This window comes from Paramormyrops kingsleyae, chromosome 3 (genome assembly GCF_048594095.1).
Source record: "Paramormyrops kingsleyae isolate MSU_618 chromosome 3, PKINGS_0.4, whole genome shotgun sequence".
In the NCBI taxonomy this organism is placed as follows: domain Eukaryota; kingdom Metazoa; phylum Chordata; class Actinopteri; order Osteoglossiformes; family Mormyridae; genus Paramormyrops; species Paramormyrops kingsleyae.
In genome coordinates, this window is record NC_132799.1 from 22,620,507 (window position 1) to 22,637,306 (window position 16,800).

The window sequence follows — 16,800 nt, forward strand, 5'->3', positions numbered from 1 at the left end:
CTGGGTCACATACGAGTATAAAGGCAGAAGGCCATTAGTTCATCAAATGTTTATGTTACACATAGATCTCCAAACATTACACATCATCTTATTAATACACATCACAACTATTCATTAACACAAGACTAAAAACTAAAAAAAAAAATTAATTCCTGCAACCTTTGTCTATATAAAATCAGTATCGAATGTATGCATTTCAGTGTCTCAGTGGACCAGTCATTAAAATGAAAGGATCATGTACATTTATCTTGTTACTAAAGGTGAGCTGTTTGGTCACACATGGATATGTTTAGCTGTGTGGTCTGTCAATGTGCTAGTGCAGTTGCATCCTTCAACTTTCATCACAGAAGTGTTTCCCCTGTCATCTCTTTCATATCCATGTCATGCACTTCAGTTTAAACAGCTGAGAGACAACTGACTTTATTCAGTGCCTGACACCTGAAAAGCCAGTTTATTATCTTACATTAATAATATGTAATTATATGCATTTAGATTTCACTTTACTTGTGTGCTTCCTGAAGACCATAGTGTCAAATAAACACCAGAAAATAAACACAAACCAATGCATCGGAGGCCCGTATCACAAAGCCGGATTTCTATATAAGCCAGATAACTTGTTCGATTTAAGATAATCCAGCTTAAATGGACTTTATTTTTGTTCACTTACATTTAGCCCAGACTACCTTAAATCCAAGTGATCTGGCTAAGCAAGAAATCCTGCTTCATGATACAGGCCCCAGGCAGACAATCAGAAGATCATCTATGCTTAACTTGGTGAAGACTAGACAAAATCTGTGGCCTTTGAAAACATTTGAAACCTTTCAACAAAGTTCAGTATGGTGGCTTCATTAATTAGACTGAAATTACATATTTCCATGTGTTGGTCATGGGAAGCCCCATGGTATTACCAGACACAATAACTATTGGTGACACTTTTTATGAATGCCATATCTGTATCAATCTATGAACACTTTCCGAACACATTATAATGCATTCATAAAGCATTATAAACATGGTCATAAATATTTATAAAAAGCCATAGCACATTATAGCCATGTTAGTTATGCATTATGAATTCTTTATGAAGCTCTCATCTATAATGCACTCTATATACCTTCATAATGCAATACAAAGCATCATTAATTCTCAGTGCTTGGCCCCTAATGATACTGACAAATTCTGACAATTACAATAGGTGCCTTTCACCTACAGTGCTTGACCCCTAATAGTAGTGGATAATTATGACAATTACAAATGCTGCTACACAGCTTTACCTTGTTGTTTTGTTCTACATTACATGTGCAACACAAATACATCAACAAGACCCAGAACATTACTGTAGCAGGTAAATTCTGTATAGTTTCCCATGCTGTCAGCGTTTTCACTCTCATGATGTCCCCTAAATGCCAACTCCTGTCACCCCAAGAATTAAATCACCCCTTTCAAAACCCCATGGTTTTCCCTCACCTTGCTGTTGCGTATGGCTAACTGAAGATGCCTTAATCGATCAAACTATCAGTCCTCACTAGAGCTTCCATTTTTCATCAGAAGAAATAAGGGGCCCTGATGATAAAATATGCTGCAGCATGAATTGCACAGTCCGAGAATACAGGACAAATGGCATCCCCTATTGGTTCAAAATGGGATACAGCATTTTATTTAATCACGTAATATACAGAATGGGTGCAAACTCTAATCCTCACTTTCATTAAGAGCATACCAATTCTTTGTCCACAAACCAACAAGAAAAATTGGTGCCTGATGGCTGAACTCGCATTCTGAATAAACACATGCCAATCATCTTTGTGTTGAGGGCAAACAAAAGTGCACATCATCTGAAAGACTAAGTGAGGCATGCTTCCCTGGGTGGGTTAAAAACACATTATTCCATAACTATCAAGTCAACTACTAAATCGAAATGCATTGCATTTTTAGTGAGGCAGAAATATTTTGCTTCACTTGTCAACCTAAGGGAGGTGCTCTTTGGCACAATACTTTGTCAAACATTTTTTGGACAGTCACACTTTTTTTGATGTCACATGGAAATAGTGATTACTTATGGGCATCCTTCCATCCCATCACTCGCTTGTCCTGTGCAGGTTTGTGGGGGGTCTAGAGCCTATACAGGAAGCCATGGGTACAATAATAACTTACGATGGGGCACCAACCCATCGCAGGGCACTATGTGGGCATTAAAATAACATTTTATATGATATGAATGTCTATTTCTTTTTTTGAAGCTCTGCTTCGCTTGTTATCTTTAAAAAACAGTTGCCACTGGTTTTTCACTGTTGTGTTCATTTTATGTTTCTATGTTGCTACACTGTTTTTAGCAGCTTATGATGCTTTTCCACTGCCACCAAGAACCGAGCCATACCGCAAACTGGTGACTTTCCATTGTAAGAAACTTAGCTAAATGTATTTATAGAGCACATTTCAAGAGCGTATTACAAAGCAAAAAATGGACGAGCACCCTCCTACCGAAAAGAACGCCCTGCGCCACGCTCTCTTAGATCCTCCAACACCGCTCGACTGGTCCCACCATCTCTCAAGGCAAAAGGAAGACAAGCAACTAGGCTCTTTTCTGTCTTGGCACCTATGTGATAGAAAGAACTTCCCCTAGATGTTCGTCATTGGGTGCCTTCAAACAACGCCTAAAAATCTACCTCCTTCAGAAGTACTTGGAATGGCACTTCCAGGATTAAACTCTTATCATGAACAAAATGTATTACTTGCCAACAGAGTTTTTTAGAGTAATAGTATTCTTAGCTGGGTTCTACTGAAGCAGTATCAGAATGTATTCCCTGATGAGTCTTCTATGCACTTATTCAAGTCACTCTGGCTAAGGGAGTTTGCCAAATGCCGTAAATGTAACTGTAAATGTAAAGATGACAAGCATACACCAAAGTGCTTAACAAAACATAAAATACATACAAGTATAAAAGATCTGAGTTAAAGAGCAACAGGAATAAAAGTGTGTAAAGTATGTGAGCTGCACCGGCCCCATACCCATGCTGACATGATCCTGCTTACAAGCAAAGCTGAAAGCAGGACCAAAGTGAGCTGGCTGCATCATCACCAATCTGATTGGTCGAAATGCATGCAGATACCAGTGTTCTGTACATGGATTATCCAAAGAAAAAAGGATATATTCAATACATTCATTATTAGTAGTATTACACATTGCGAATTACTGATGCATTCCCAATAACTCGGAACTTGAAAGTTTCCAACCTCCTATTTAAAAAATACTATAGAAAAGCTGAAGGGAAAGGATTTGTAATCCAAATTTAAGGAAGTGAAAGCTAATTTCGCTAGCATTTGATGCTGACATAATGTGCTAGAAAATAAAGAAATTAGCATATAATAAATCATGAGGTACACTGTGTGAACAGTAAATAAGCATCTCTTCGGTTTTGCGTTACTGTCGCTCTCCAACCCTGCAGTGCCTTTACTGATCCAACTCTTCTGCAGTGGAAAAGCCGAAGTGAGCTGGAACTTTGCTGCAACTAGTGCATCTTCTCGGTATGGCTCAGGTATGGCTCGGTTCCTGTATGCCAGTGGAAACACCACTAATTAGATTGATAGATTAGGACATACAGCCTTCAGCCTCCCTTGCTGTTATTGTTGTTTATTATTCTTAGAATTATTTGCTACCTGTATGTTGTACCATGATCCTGGGGTACAGTTACTTCATGCTACTACATGCCTGAATATACAAAAATATGACAAATGACAATGAAGCCCACCTGACTAGTTCTGATCTAGTTGTTACTTGTGTCTCGGTCTATGTTTCTCTCTTCATGTTAGATAAAGTGCTGTCATGAAAAGAAAATGTCTGTTTATTTTTGTTATCAGATAAACGATAGCATCACTATATTTGTGTGTGATCAGTATAACCTGAACATCGTGTATATTTGTTTAATGGCTAAAGCTAAGGCAGACGGACCCCTTATCAGCGCCGGGAATGAAATGTGGAGCAAGCTCCTAGCATGTGTCTATCAGACCCGGAAGATGAGAGGGCTTACTGGGGCGATGCCCTGTTTTCTGGGTCAGCATTAACTTAATGCATTTTACATACAAATACAGAGCTTTGCATTGCTGCAGGGTGGCAGCTGAGGGATTTCCCTAGTTAATCTGTAGATATTTAAGTTATTTTCATTTATCTGATTTAGCTTTTATATTTCTTCATTCTTTCCTTGCTATTTGTTTCCATTGCCCATTTGTTCCTCACATCATAATCTTTGCCTATCTTATGCAGCTCACTCTCACCAGGGCCATCTGACCCTCTGGCTCCAGGAGTCTGTATGAAGACCATAGATAAAGGGTCTGTTTCCCTCAGGAGGGGCAGAGACAGACACAGACAGACACTGAACCGGCCGTGTGAAACATCTTTCTGTAACATCTTCATTCTGTCTTAATAAACTGCTTAAGGAACCTGCCTTCGACTCAGAAAGAACCTGAGGTTTCACTGAAGAAATCCATCACAACAAAGATGCCTATTGGTGCAGCATGTGCTGGAAACATCTGGAAAACCTGCAGCTCCTTTTAGCTAAACATGATGCGTAAATGTGGTAAATAAACATGATACATAAACGTCATATAAAGTAGCCCCCCTTGTATCTAGGGTTGGTATGTTACAAGACCTACTGCAGATAGCCAAAGCTACTGATAATAGCAAGCCATCTGCAGACCCCAAATATACGTGGCTTTTGTGCACATACAAAGGGTATAGCTTAACTGATGAATTACGATCAGTAATACTAAAGTGCATTGTACATTATACAGTACTGTACAGTACTCGAGCGAAGAAAAGGGATTTTGACATTTTAGCCTATTTCTCAAGGGACGATAGTGCAGTAAACAAAATTGTGTGTCGAGGGATGACGCAGCAATGAAAAACACGCTTTTTATAACCCTTCAAAGGATGAAGATACAATGAAGAAACATTGTTACATATTTTACAATGAAAAAAATTATATTATATACCTGTTTTTAATCTGTAAAGGCGGGGTGGCGGATTTCGCCATGTATCAGGCTGAACATGTTTGACATGCAGTTTGAACTACTTCTCTTTTTTTCCCCAGACTGTGGTAACCTGTAACCTGCAGATAACTGCAACTGGAGTTACTGAAACAGCGGATAAGGGGGGTCCCACAGTAACAACATGATGCATTCATGTGATACCTAAACGTGATACATAAATGTGATGCATGCAAGTAATACATAGAGGTGGAGATTTCAGGTCCAGAGAGTACAAATCCGGACCAAGATTTTGTTTCAACCAACCAGTTGAGTACTCTGACTCTTCATACTCAACTGGTTGGTTGAAACAAAATCTTGGTCCGGATTTGTACTCTCTGGACCTGAAATCTCTACCTCTGGTGATACACAAACATGTTACATAAATGTCATGCATGAATGTGCTGCATACATGTGATATATGAACTTGATGCATACATGTGATGTGTCCATGTTACATAAATTTGATGCATGCATATTATACATAAACGTGTTACATAAACATGATACATGAATGTGATACATGTCTGAACAAGGATGCAGTAACTATTTACAGTATCTGGCTCCAAAACCCAAAGGCCAACAAAAGAGCACTGTAATCCATTTACAATGCGAGTCACGTTTGTCTTTGTTCAACTGCTTCATTCTTGGCCTGTAGGTTTATCTATAAATATCCACAGAGGCCAGGAACTGAAATCCTATTAACAAGGATTTCTGTACTATGGAGTATGTCACCAATTTAGCCAATTGACTAACAGTTGTGGGTTAATTGACTGATTGCTATCAGTATTTTTCCCAAGTTCTCTTATTAGTGCAAAATATGCAGTAAAAAGCCATCTTCTATCTGTACTACAGCAGAATAATTAAAGTGTCCATGTCATCATCAGACCTCAGGTTTTATTCAGATGTATTAATGTTGAGAGTACTGAGAAGGCTTTTCATTTATATTCTGTTAACTTGAAAGTTAAGCTTTTTACAGGATTACACCCCAGATGTGTAACATAGCTTAGTGACGTGCTGTGTCGGCTAATGCAATCCCGTTACATTATCAACGGGGGGCCTCCCTTCCAGGGAAGATTACAGCCACAGTCTGAGCAAATAAAACATCTGCTGCCAGGGATGATGCGTGCTCAAACATGTTCATATGCCTAACAGGACATAACCGTGATACATTTACATATGTGATACATTGCTGCTATACTCAGATCTGCCGGAGCCTAGACGAATATTGCACTCGATCATTTTGCTTGCACTGCCTCTGATTTCCTCAACTCTGGCTAATACACAATTATTCTTACTTCCTCCCTCACCCCTTCTGGGGTGTGCTCCATGGAGCACAAAGTCGTTGAAGAGTTTATGCCTCTGCGGCCTGCAAGACAACTACCTCCACCTCCGGCAACTACCCTCCAACCTGCCTGCCCTTGGCTCAACACGATGCCTCGCCATCCATCCTGCGGCTGTGTGTCTATTAATCCTGCCATCGTGCATCAAGCACCACGTGCCTGCACCGGTCGGCCGCTGCATTGAGACATATATTTCAACCCCTGTATTAGCTTAGTCACTTCCTCTTGTCTGTATTAGCTTAGTCATTTCATCTTGTTTGTTTGACTCATCTGCCGGCCCCTGGAGGATGGGCTCCCCCTTTGGGTCTGGTTCCTCCCAAGGTTTCTTCCTCTTAGGGAGTTTTTCCTTGCCACCGTTGCCTTTGGCTTACTCAATGGGGGGTCCTTACGAGGCAGAAATGTAAAGCGCATTGAGACAATGTAATGTTGTGATAATGCGCTATATAAATAAAATTGAATTGAATTGAATTGAATAATATATATCTTCAAGATGGCTGCCCCATGTAGTGTGGCACTCCTACCTATTGTGTTGTAAAAAGTAAGATTTAAGTTTCATGCATCATCATCATCACCTGTGGCCCCTATTGAGGCATAGTCCACTAACGAGGTCTCTCCAGGCATCTCTATCCTGGGCCAGTCATTCCAATTATCCCCACATGAGTCCTGTTCTCTTGATATCTGCTTCTGTCGCGACATCAAATGTTCCTTAGTTGGCCTCTTTTTCTTTTACCCTGTGGGGTGCAGGTGAGGGTATGCCTTGCTATGCTGGATGTAGGTTTATTAGGGTATGGCTATTCCATCTCCAATGCCTTTGTAGGATCTCTGCCTCTACTGGCTGCTGAGCCATTCGCTGTCACAGCTTTTGGTTGCTGATGGTGTTGGGCCAGTGTATGTGAAGGATCCTTCTGAGGCAGGTATTGATGCATGTTTGGATTCTTTTCATGGTTATGGTGGCTATTCTCTATGTTTCAGCTCTGCAGAGTAGCACAGACTTTACAATGGTAGAGAAGATCCTGATCTTGATGTTAGAAGTTAGGTTTGTGGCATTCCAGATATTCCTCAGCTGCTGGAAAGCTGACCTTGCTTTGCCTGTTGATGCTCTTACGCCAGCATCTGTTCCAATGTGGTTGTTGACAGTCTACCAAGGTAGGTGAAACTCTCCACCTCCTCTAATGCTTTGCCTTCCAATGTGATATGAATTACATTGGTTGTTTTGATCATTTAGACCTTGGTCTTCCCTCTATCAATGGTAAGGTTTGTGTGGGTTGAGTTGTTTGCAATAGTGCAGGTCTTTTCCTGAATTTGCTCCTGGCTATGCCCGAGCAGAACAAGGACATCGGTGAAGTTAAGGTCATCCAACTGTGCCCACAGGATGGGGATTTCTTCATAACCCAGTCCATTACCAGAAGGAACAGAAAAGGTGACAGCAAGCATCCTTATCTCACTCCTGCCTGAACCTGGAAAGTGTTGGTTGGGTGTCCACCTTAGATAACTCTGCAGGTCATCCCTTCATAAGTTTTCCTGATGGTTTTGGTGATCTTCTCCTGCAATATAGTCAGTCTCTCTTTGCAGCAACCAGCCAGCTGATCCTGAAGATGGGAATCGACTATCTCTCTCATCCTGTTGAGGAGGACTCGTTTGAAAACCTTGCTCGATATTGACAAGAGTACTATCCCTCTGTAGTTGGAGCAGAAACTGAGGTTACTTCTCTTTGGGAGGAACTATTCATCTCAGATTCTTCCCAGATACCAGGGGGGTATAGCATTCTACAGTGGCCTCAACATCAGCGTTTTGCACATCTGGAATGATATATGATATCAGGTCACAAAAACCTTCCATTCCTCATCTGCTTCATGGGTGGACTGCAGTTGATTGGCAGGTTGCTGATGGCGGACTGGAGTTCTAGTGGGTCCCATGGAGCTGGTCCATAGTAGCTCCAGAAAATGCTCTATCCATTTGCACTTTTGTCCCTCTTGACCAGGAATTACCCCCCCTCCCCCATTCTGTATTCTCCAGCAAACTTTCTGATGGTGGCGTAGATGTCATGCAAGCTCGTGTGATGCACTGCTTCCTCTGCTTCTGCCTCCTGTGTCTCCAGGTAGTTTCTCTTTTCTGTCCTGTTTCTCATAATGCACCTCTTTGCTTCTTCTGAGCCTTGACTTTTCCAGCTCATGTGTGGCCTTAATGTCAGTGAAATACATTTATGCTGTGCAGTATTTTCAGTTCCTCATGCTTGTTAGTTAGCGTGTCCAAACAAGGCATGTGTCCAAACTGTTAGTGTGAATTTAAAATGCTTATTTGTCTGAAATATGGGGCTGAACCAAGAGAAGGCCAGTCAGCCGCTGGCTCTCTGGTCAGGCATGTGCCCAAACAGAGCAAAGCACCTTCAGACATGCAGCTTACGCTTCCAGCAGGAACTGTCAAGTGTCAAAGTGCTTCAGCCCAGGATTGAATCAATCCTGCAGAAAGAGGATTAAGAATTCCAGAAGCTTCCCTTAAAGAAGCAGCTGGAAAAATCCCTGCTGTACTGGTACAGACTTATATATTTTACACGTTTTTTGATTCTGCAGAATATATATTACAGTCTTTGGACAGTGTCGGAAGGAGTTTTGTGGTACGGAGGCCAAAATATTCTATTTATTTGTGTTGTGCACACTGTGTGTGCCACTGCTATACTAATGCAGTGTGTTTCCAAATGATCCAAATTTCTGCATTAATGGTTTATAAAATGTGATGTGCCCTTAGTCATAATAATGCTGTGTATATGTAGCACAAAGTTCGGCTCTGGTCTGTTCACAGATGCTGCTATGCTGCTGTGGATCCTCCATGTGGACTTCAGGAAACCCTAGATGGGCAACAATGTTGTCTCTGGAGAGCAGTGTTCCCCTCATGGGATCCCTCCTAAACGCCACACTTGTTCACTGTTTTTCTTATGCTAGGCTCATGAACATAGACATGGTGGAGTGTCAGAGATGTATATGTCTGTAAGACACCCTCATCTGGGGAGAGCAGTAAGGCTGCCGCATTTCATACTTCTGTAAACTGTAGACTGATGGAGTCTAAGTTTTTTTGCAGCCATTGTCTAGTCTTAGGAGTTCTTTGAGTTTCAGCAGCTCTTCTTCTGCGGCCCTGGGAATCCACCAGACATGTGAACAAAATTCTGTTGTGAAGAACGAGTTCTATACTGAAAGGCAGGTCAAACCCACAAATGAATTTATATAATTACCCTCTGTCACCCTCAATTACACTCTGCTCAATAGAGTCATTTTAGACGTTCACAGATTTTACATGAATGACCTTGATTAAAAAGTGTTTAATAAAGTTATGCATGATTTTGTGTGTGACTCTTATCACAATGTTACATAGCATAATGTAATGTTTAGGTAACGTTCAGTCAAGTCTGAGTAAGGAACTATTTGGCCAGAGGTCAGTCTGGTTACGTGACTGCTGTTACGTGACGTGTTATGGCTGCTGATTTATACAAGAACAGCAAGCCCTCCCACTCCCGTAGCATTCCTATCATCCTACCAGCATTGCCACCTCCATGAACACAGAAGAATGTGACATCTGAGGGCATCTTCCAGAAAATGCCATGGAACACTGGCCCTGCTTTTGACATTTACATGGCCCATTAGCTGTATAAAATTAAATTATTTCTATGCCTGGAAAAACCTCAAGCACTCCTACCATTCAAACATGACTCCCTCCCCCCACCCACTAATGGGGCTTCTTTCACATGTTAAATCTCTATGGTTCACATGTGGATGGATGGATGGATGGATGGAGTCCCCAGCTGCTCGTATGAAGCTTTGACATTTCCAGAGAGGCTATCAGTGAAAATGTGACCAGAGGGGGCGCTTTGGAATGGCATCAAAGAGTGCATGATGTTCCCAGTGCGATCTGTCCCAGGACAGCAATTATAATACCAGCCAATCCCCTACCAGCCTGCAGAGAGAAGGAATGTGGCGGCTCAGTAAGCAAAATATGAACAGATCAGTCATCCGCTACTCTGAGGCCTTTTTTGGTGCTGCAGATATCCAACTACAGAGGGATAGCAATCTTGTCAATACCTGATTTAATCCAGTCCAGCCTCAAACCCACAACAAAAAGGGAAGCCTGGATACCCCGCTGCTCACTAATCCATTAAGTCAAACTGCAACCTGGGGGCCAAGAGAACCCACAAGGACCTAAGAACCCTAACCTAAGAACCCTAACCCTAACCGTAAGAACAAGGAACTGAAAGGACACAACAGAGACCAATCCTGAGACCAGTAAGAAGAATTTTGAACAGTGCGAGGTAGAGGCACAACAAAATGTTATTTTTTGGGAGCTAAGCACATTAATTACAAACAAGAACATGTATAGACACACATTTTTAAATGATCTATTTATAACACAAGTATATATTATACTGCTGTTTCCAGGGCCTTTCCATTGTTTTGCCAAATTGCATATCTTTCTGAGTATTTGTATTTCATGCAGTGACAATACAGTTGAACTGTGCTGTAAAAAGTGTGCTGAATGTACCTACAAAACATTCCGTCAGCATAACAAAAAGCACTATTCCCAAAATAGATATATATCAAAAAAGTGGTCAGATCAGAAGATAGAGAGAAAGAAATGACTTGCTATGTCAAGGGTCTGTGTGATGGTAAGGGGGCAAACCCCTATCTTCACCTTGAAACTTGCGTGTGGAGCCCCGCATCTCCAGCTCCCGGCCCAGCGTCTGCACCCAACTTCTCTGCAGCTTTTGCAGATCCTGTCATCACTGCAGCTTCTCCAGAGCCCTTCTCACCTGACCTTGTTTCTCCAGCAAATGTCGCTGGCTATCCTGTCTCCCATTGTTTCCCAGGTCTGTTCTGTCCCTAGTGTGTTCCCCTGCTCCTTAGGCCACTACATGTCTGAATGTGCTAAGCAGACAGCTGAGAACTGAGCTCCCCTACTATCATGGGTTGGATATTTTGTACTTGTATTTATTAGGGGTGGGCGATATAACCAAAATCTTCTATCACGGTAGAAGCAATTTTCTACCTCGATAACGATATATATCACAATATAGCAATTTGTATCTGGAAATGCATAAATAAAAATTCAAACACAAAGAAACTGTTTTATATAATGTAATTTTATTTAAAATTGCAGCATTACTTTAAGTAAAAAAAACAACCATACTGTTTACTGCAATGTATTGTACTGCATTTTTTGACATATTCGTTTGGATGCTTGGATTTGAGATGATAGAAAAGGTTTGACGTGTTTCCACCGCTTGCTAAAACAGTGCTCTTGCATACCTTGCAAATCACGTTCGTCTCATTCGTATTCACTTTTCCTATACTCAAACCAATTCCACACCAGAGAATGTGAACAGAGCGGAGCGGTGAGAATTTCCGCTCCTCGCTCACGAGGCTGTTGGCTCCGCCCGCTCCTCCGCTCTAATTCGCACTACGCCGCTCCGCTCAACACCGCTCCTCGCTCCACTAAAATGTCCTCCCGCTCCAGTCAAATCGCTCCACGCTCGCTCCAATTTAAAAGAGGGACAAATAATCTGCATGCCTAACAAATGTCACCTTAAACCGAAGCCTTATGTCATAAAGAAATATGAGCAACGGCAACATTGCCAGTCAGAACAGAAAATATTTATTTTTAAGCAACCTATCGGCAACAACGGACAAGTTTGGAAATGGCATTCCACACAAAAATAGGCTTAAAAATAAAGGAATCAGTGGGTTTAATAGCCTAAAGAATATACAGACACGTTTTAAATTCCTCAATTTTTTTCTGTTGATGCAGCACGTCTCTAAAATAAAATTTTACGTTACGTGAAATTAAAAAAAAATCTTATTAGACCTACTTTGAATGACAAAACGAATTTATTTGACTACCAATATTTACTTTATAGGCTTTTATACTTTATAGACTTGATATGCTACAAGTTACAACCATATAAAACTTGCACGCGTTTTGCTCTGGCTTCCGCTTGTTCGCATAGCACACTCATGTTTCTGAGAAAAGTGATTCCAAAGTGAATCTTTACTCACTGAAACAGTTTCACCACATTGTTGTTCTTGCTGTACATTCTTGTCATCTATATGTTTGATAAGAATAGTACACTTGTATGATTTATCAGTTTCCTTTGTGAAATACTTTGCGAATTCCATCTCGGCCAATTTGTGTAACAGTCTTGATAATTGTACAGATGAATTCTGCGTAGATTTGGGCACGCCTCAGAATTGTAGTGTGAGCGGTATCGGAGCGAAATTGGAGCGAGGCAAAGCGACCGCTCCAGTCTTAATTAGAAACCCGCTCCGCGCTCTGACCAAATTCCGCCCGCTCCGCTCACATGCTCTGTTCCACACCACAGACGATGCACCTTTTTTCTTTACAATCTCCTCCTTGTTGGTTTCGTCACATGTAAGCAAACTCACCGCTGCACCGTCTTCTTCCATTGTCGAAGTGAATGTGTATTGCGTGGTTACCCAACGTGCAACGTCACGTGATCTCAATCGCGATTAAGACGATAGACCAAAATCTCTATCGGTTGACAAATTTCTACCGGTTAGTCGAGTCTACCGGTATATCGCCCACCCCTAGTATTTATATTACTTCTGTATTGGTCCTTGTTTTTGTATCCGTTTCTGGTTATCCTAGTGTATACTCCTAACTCATTTCATCTATGTTCCCTGTATCTTCCCATTTCCCTAGTCCCTAGTATTTGATTTTGATTACCCTCACCTGTTCCTTGTTGCTCCTAGTCTCTTGTTTTGTGGTTGACTGGTTATAATGCAAAAAAATGTTAGTGAATTTACAATCATTGCAACCGAATTTAGCTGAGAGCAATTGGTCAAAAAAGGGTTTGAAAGTTAGCAGAAACACGAATCCGCTAACAAAAAAGCTTGCATTACTAATTAGTGCTTAGAGAATTAGCGTAACCCTGCCCACCAGCTGGCAACTGGGGTGTCGCCAAATTCCTGTATGCCACCATCGACTGTGTAAAACATGGACACTGTGCTTCTGCTGCCTTCTGATCTAGAGAAATGAAGCAAAAATATCTTGGCCATGTTGTCAAAATTGGAGCCGGAGTCTGGGCAATAGTGAAGAGTCTCGATGTGAGGTACGTTGACTCCTTTGGTAGGCCTCCCAATCACAAGGTCCAGCGCAGTCGATGGAACATTATTAGACAAATATGTGACATTCTCAAATTAATATTATTACTTCTATCCAAAGAGCCTAAATAGTTTCAGCTAGATACACTCACCTAAAGGATTATTAGGAACACCATACTAATACGGTGTTTGACCCCCTTTCGCCTTCAGAACTGCCTTAATTCTACGTGGCATTGATTCAACAAGGTGCTGAAAGCATTCTTTAGAAATGTTGGCCCATATTGATAGGATAGCATCTTGCAGTTGATGGAGATTTGTGGGATGCACATCCAGGGCACGAAGCTCCCGTTCCACCACATCCCAAAGATGCTCTATTGGGTTGAGATCTGGTGACTGTGGGGGCCATTGTAGTACAGTGAACTCATTGTCATGTTCAAGAAACCAATTTGAAATGATTCGAGCTTTGTGACATGGTGCATTATCCTGCTGGAAGTAGCCATCAGAGGATGGGTACATGGTGGTCATAAAGGGATGGACATGGTCAGAAACAATGCTCAGGTAGGCCGTGGCATTTAAACGATGCCCAATTGGCACTAAGGGGCCCAAAGTGTGCCAAGAAAACATCCCCCACACCATTACACCACCACCACCAGCCTGCACAGTGGTAACAAGGCATGATGGATCCATGTTCTCATTCTGTTTATGCCAAATTCTGACTCTACCATTTGAATGTCTCAACAGAAATCGAGACTCATCAGACCAGGCAACATTTTTCCAGTCTTCAACTGTCCAATTTTGGTGAGCTCGTGCAAATTGTAGCCTCTTTTTCCTATTTGTAGTGGAGATGAGTGGTACCCGGTGGGGTCTTCTGCTGTTGTAGCCCATCCGCCTCAAGGTTGTGCGTGTTGTGGCTTCACAAATGCTTTGCTGCATACCTCGGTTGTAACGAGTGGTTATTTCAGTCAAAGTTGCTCTTCTATCAGCTTGAATCAGTCGGCCCATTCTCCTCTGACCTCTAGCATCAACAAGGCATTTTCGCCCACAGGACTGCCGCATACTGGATGTTTTTCCCTTTGCACACCATTCTTTGTAAACCCTAGAAATGGTTGTGCGTGAAAATCCCAGTAACTGAGCAGACTGTGAAATACTCAGACCGGCCCGTCTGGCACCAACAACCATGCCACGCTCAAAATTGCTTAAATCACCTTTCTTTCCCATTCTGACATTCAGTTTGGAGTTCAGGAGATTGTCTTGACCAGGACCACACCCCTAAATGCATTGAAGCAACTGCCATGTGATTGGTTGATTAGATAATTGCATTAATGAGAAATTGAACAGGTGTTCCTAATAATCCTTTAGGCGAGTGTATATTTTACTAATACAGATGCATCCAGGAAGTACATTTATCACATAAACCTAAACTGGAAACTGGCTGACACTGATGTGACTAACATCCATCATACGGGTGCAGAATGCTCTGGTAGCACAGTGTGAGTCAATATCTTGCTTTATTGAGACAAGTCGATTCCAAGTGCACTATAAACCAACTAGCCTACTTATAAAATCCATCCTAATGTCTTTAATCCTAATCCTAATGGTAGTTAATGTATTCAGTAATGAGTAAACTCTTTGATGAAGCTAGCAGATGACTAATTACACCACATTAGCAGTTTCATGCTAAAACATTAGACTTTGCAAAAAAATGGCAAAGAACTTTGTACAGAAGGTCCTTTAATACAACCAACAGCACAACATGACATAACTGCTAAAATGTTTTTAAATTGAACAGGACTAAAGTGAACAGGACTAGGATTGTAGACACAATTCTATCTGGATATTGATTATCTGACATGCATACCTGAGGTTTCTGTGATTTAAAAAATGCACCTCATTTATAGAGAATGTGGCGCACTTCCCAGGTAGATAATAATTTCATATACTATTGGATTTAAGTATGGGCAACATGGGAAATATCTAGGGCAGAATCTTGCCAGGGGTGGCATGGGGCGCCTGCACAATTTGTGCGGGATCGACATGGTGGCACTGCGGTTAGCACAGTCGCCTCACACCTCTGGGACGTGGGCTCACACCTCCGCCTGGGTTCCGTGTGCGGGATCGACATGGTGGCACTGCGGTTAGCACAGTCGCCTCACACCTCTGGGACGTGGGCTCACACCTCCGCCTGGGTTCCGTGTGCGGGATCGACATGGTGGCACTGCGGTTAGCACAGTCGCCTCACACCTCTGGGACGTGGGCTCACACCTCCGCCTGGGTTCCGTGTGCGGGATCGACATGGTGGCACTGCGGTTAGCACAGTCGCCTCACACCTCTGGGACGTGGGCTCACACCTCCGCCTGGGTTCCGTGTGCGGGATCGACATGGTGGCACTGCGGTTAGCACAGTCGCCTCACACCTCTGGGACGTGGGCTCACACCTCCGCCTGGGTTCCGTGTGCGGGATTGACATGGTGGCACTGCGGTTAGCACAGTCGCCTCACACCCCTGGGCTCACACCTCCGCCTGGGTTCCGTGTGCGGGATCGACATGGTGGCACTGCGGTTAGCACAGTCGCCTCACACCTCTGGGACGTGGGCTCACACCTCCGCCTGGGTTCCGTGTGCGGGATCGACATGGTGGCACTGCGGTTAGCACTGTTGCCTCACACCTCTGGGACGTGGGCTCACACCTCCGCCTGGGTTCCGTGTGCGGGATTGACATGGTGGCACTGTCGCCTCACACCTCTGGGATGTGGGTTCACTCCTCCGCCTGGGTTCTCTGTGTGGGAGTGGCTGATTCTAATTTGTGAGCAAGGCAGATGCCATTTTTTGTGATTTTAACACATCCTGACATATGGAGCAATAGGCATAGCTTTATATGCTATTGTCGGGGCAATAACTATGCTTATTTATGATTCTCGTGCCAGTGAACCATATTACCCACTTAAGTGTTTACGCATGGTATTTACACGATTTTCTGAAGTTAGGAGCATTTGCTGAATCTGAAGAAGCTACTCCTACGAGCCCATTGTACAGAAAAAAGAAAGTGGATGATGTAAGTAAAAGTATGATTGAGAGACTGCAGAAGCACTTTCCAGACTTCAGGATGATGAGAAGGTAACAGGTTTTTTATGTGAAGATTGGGTTGGTATTTCCTGGCATTCAATCCAGAGGATTAAAAGATTATGCTCTTACAGAAATTCATTGTTCTTTGAACACTTTCATCTAAGGCATTTTGGCAGAAAGTGATCTGCATGAAACTTGTGTAAGAACAGGTTTGCCATGTTTTCCCTGGAAATCACTACAGAGTTAAATGTGTTTTTCAGTCGTCACATAG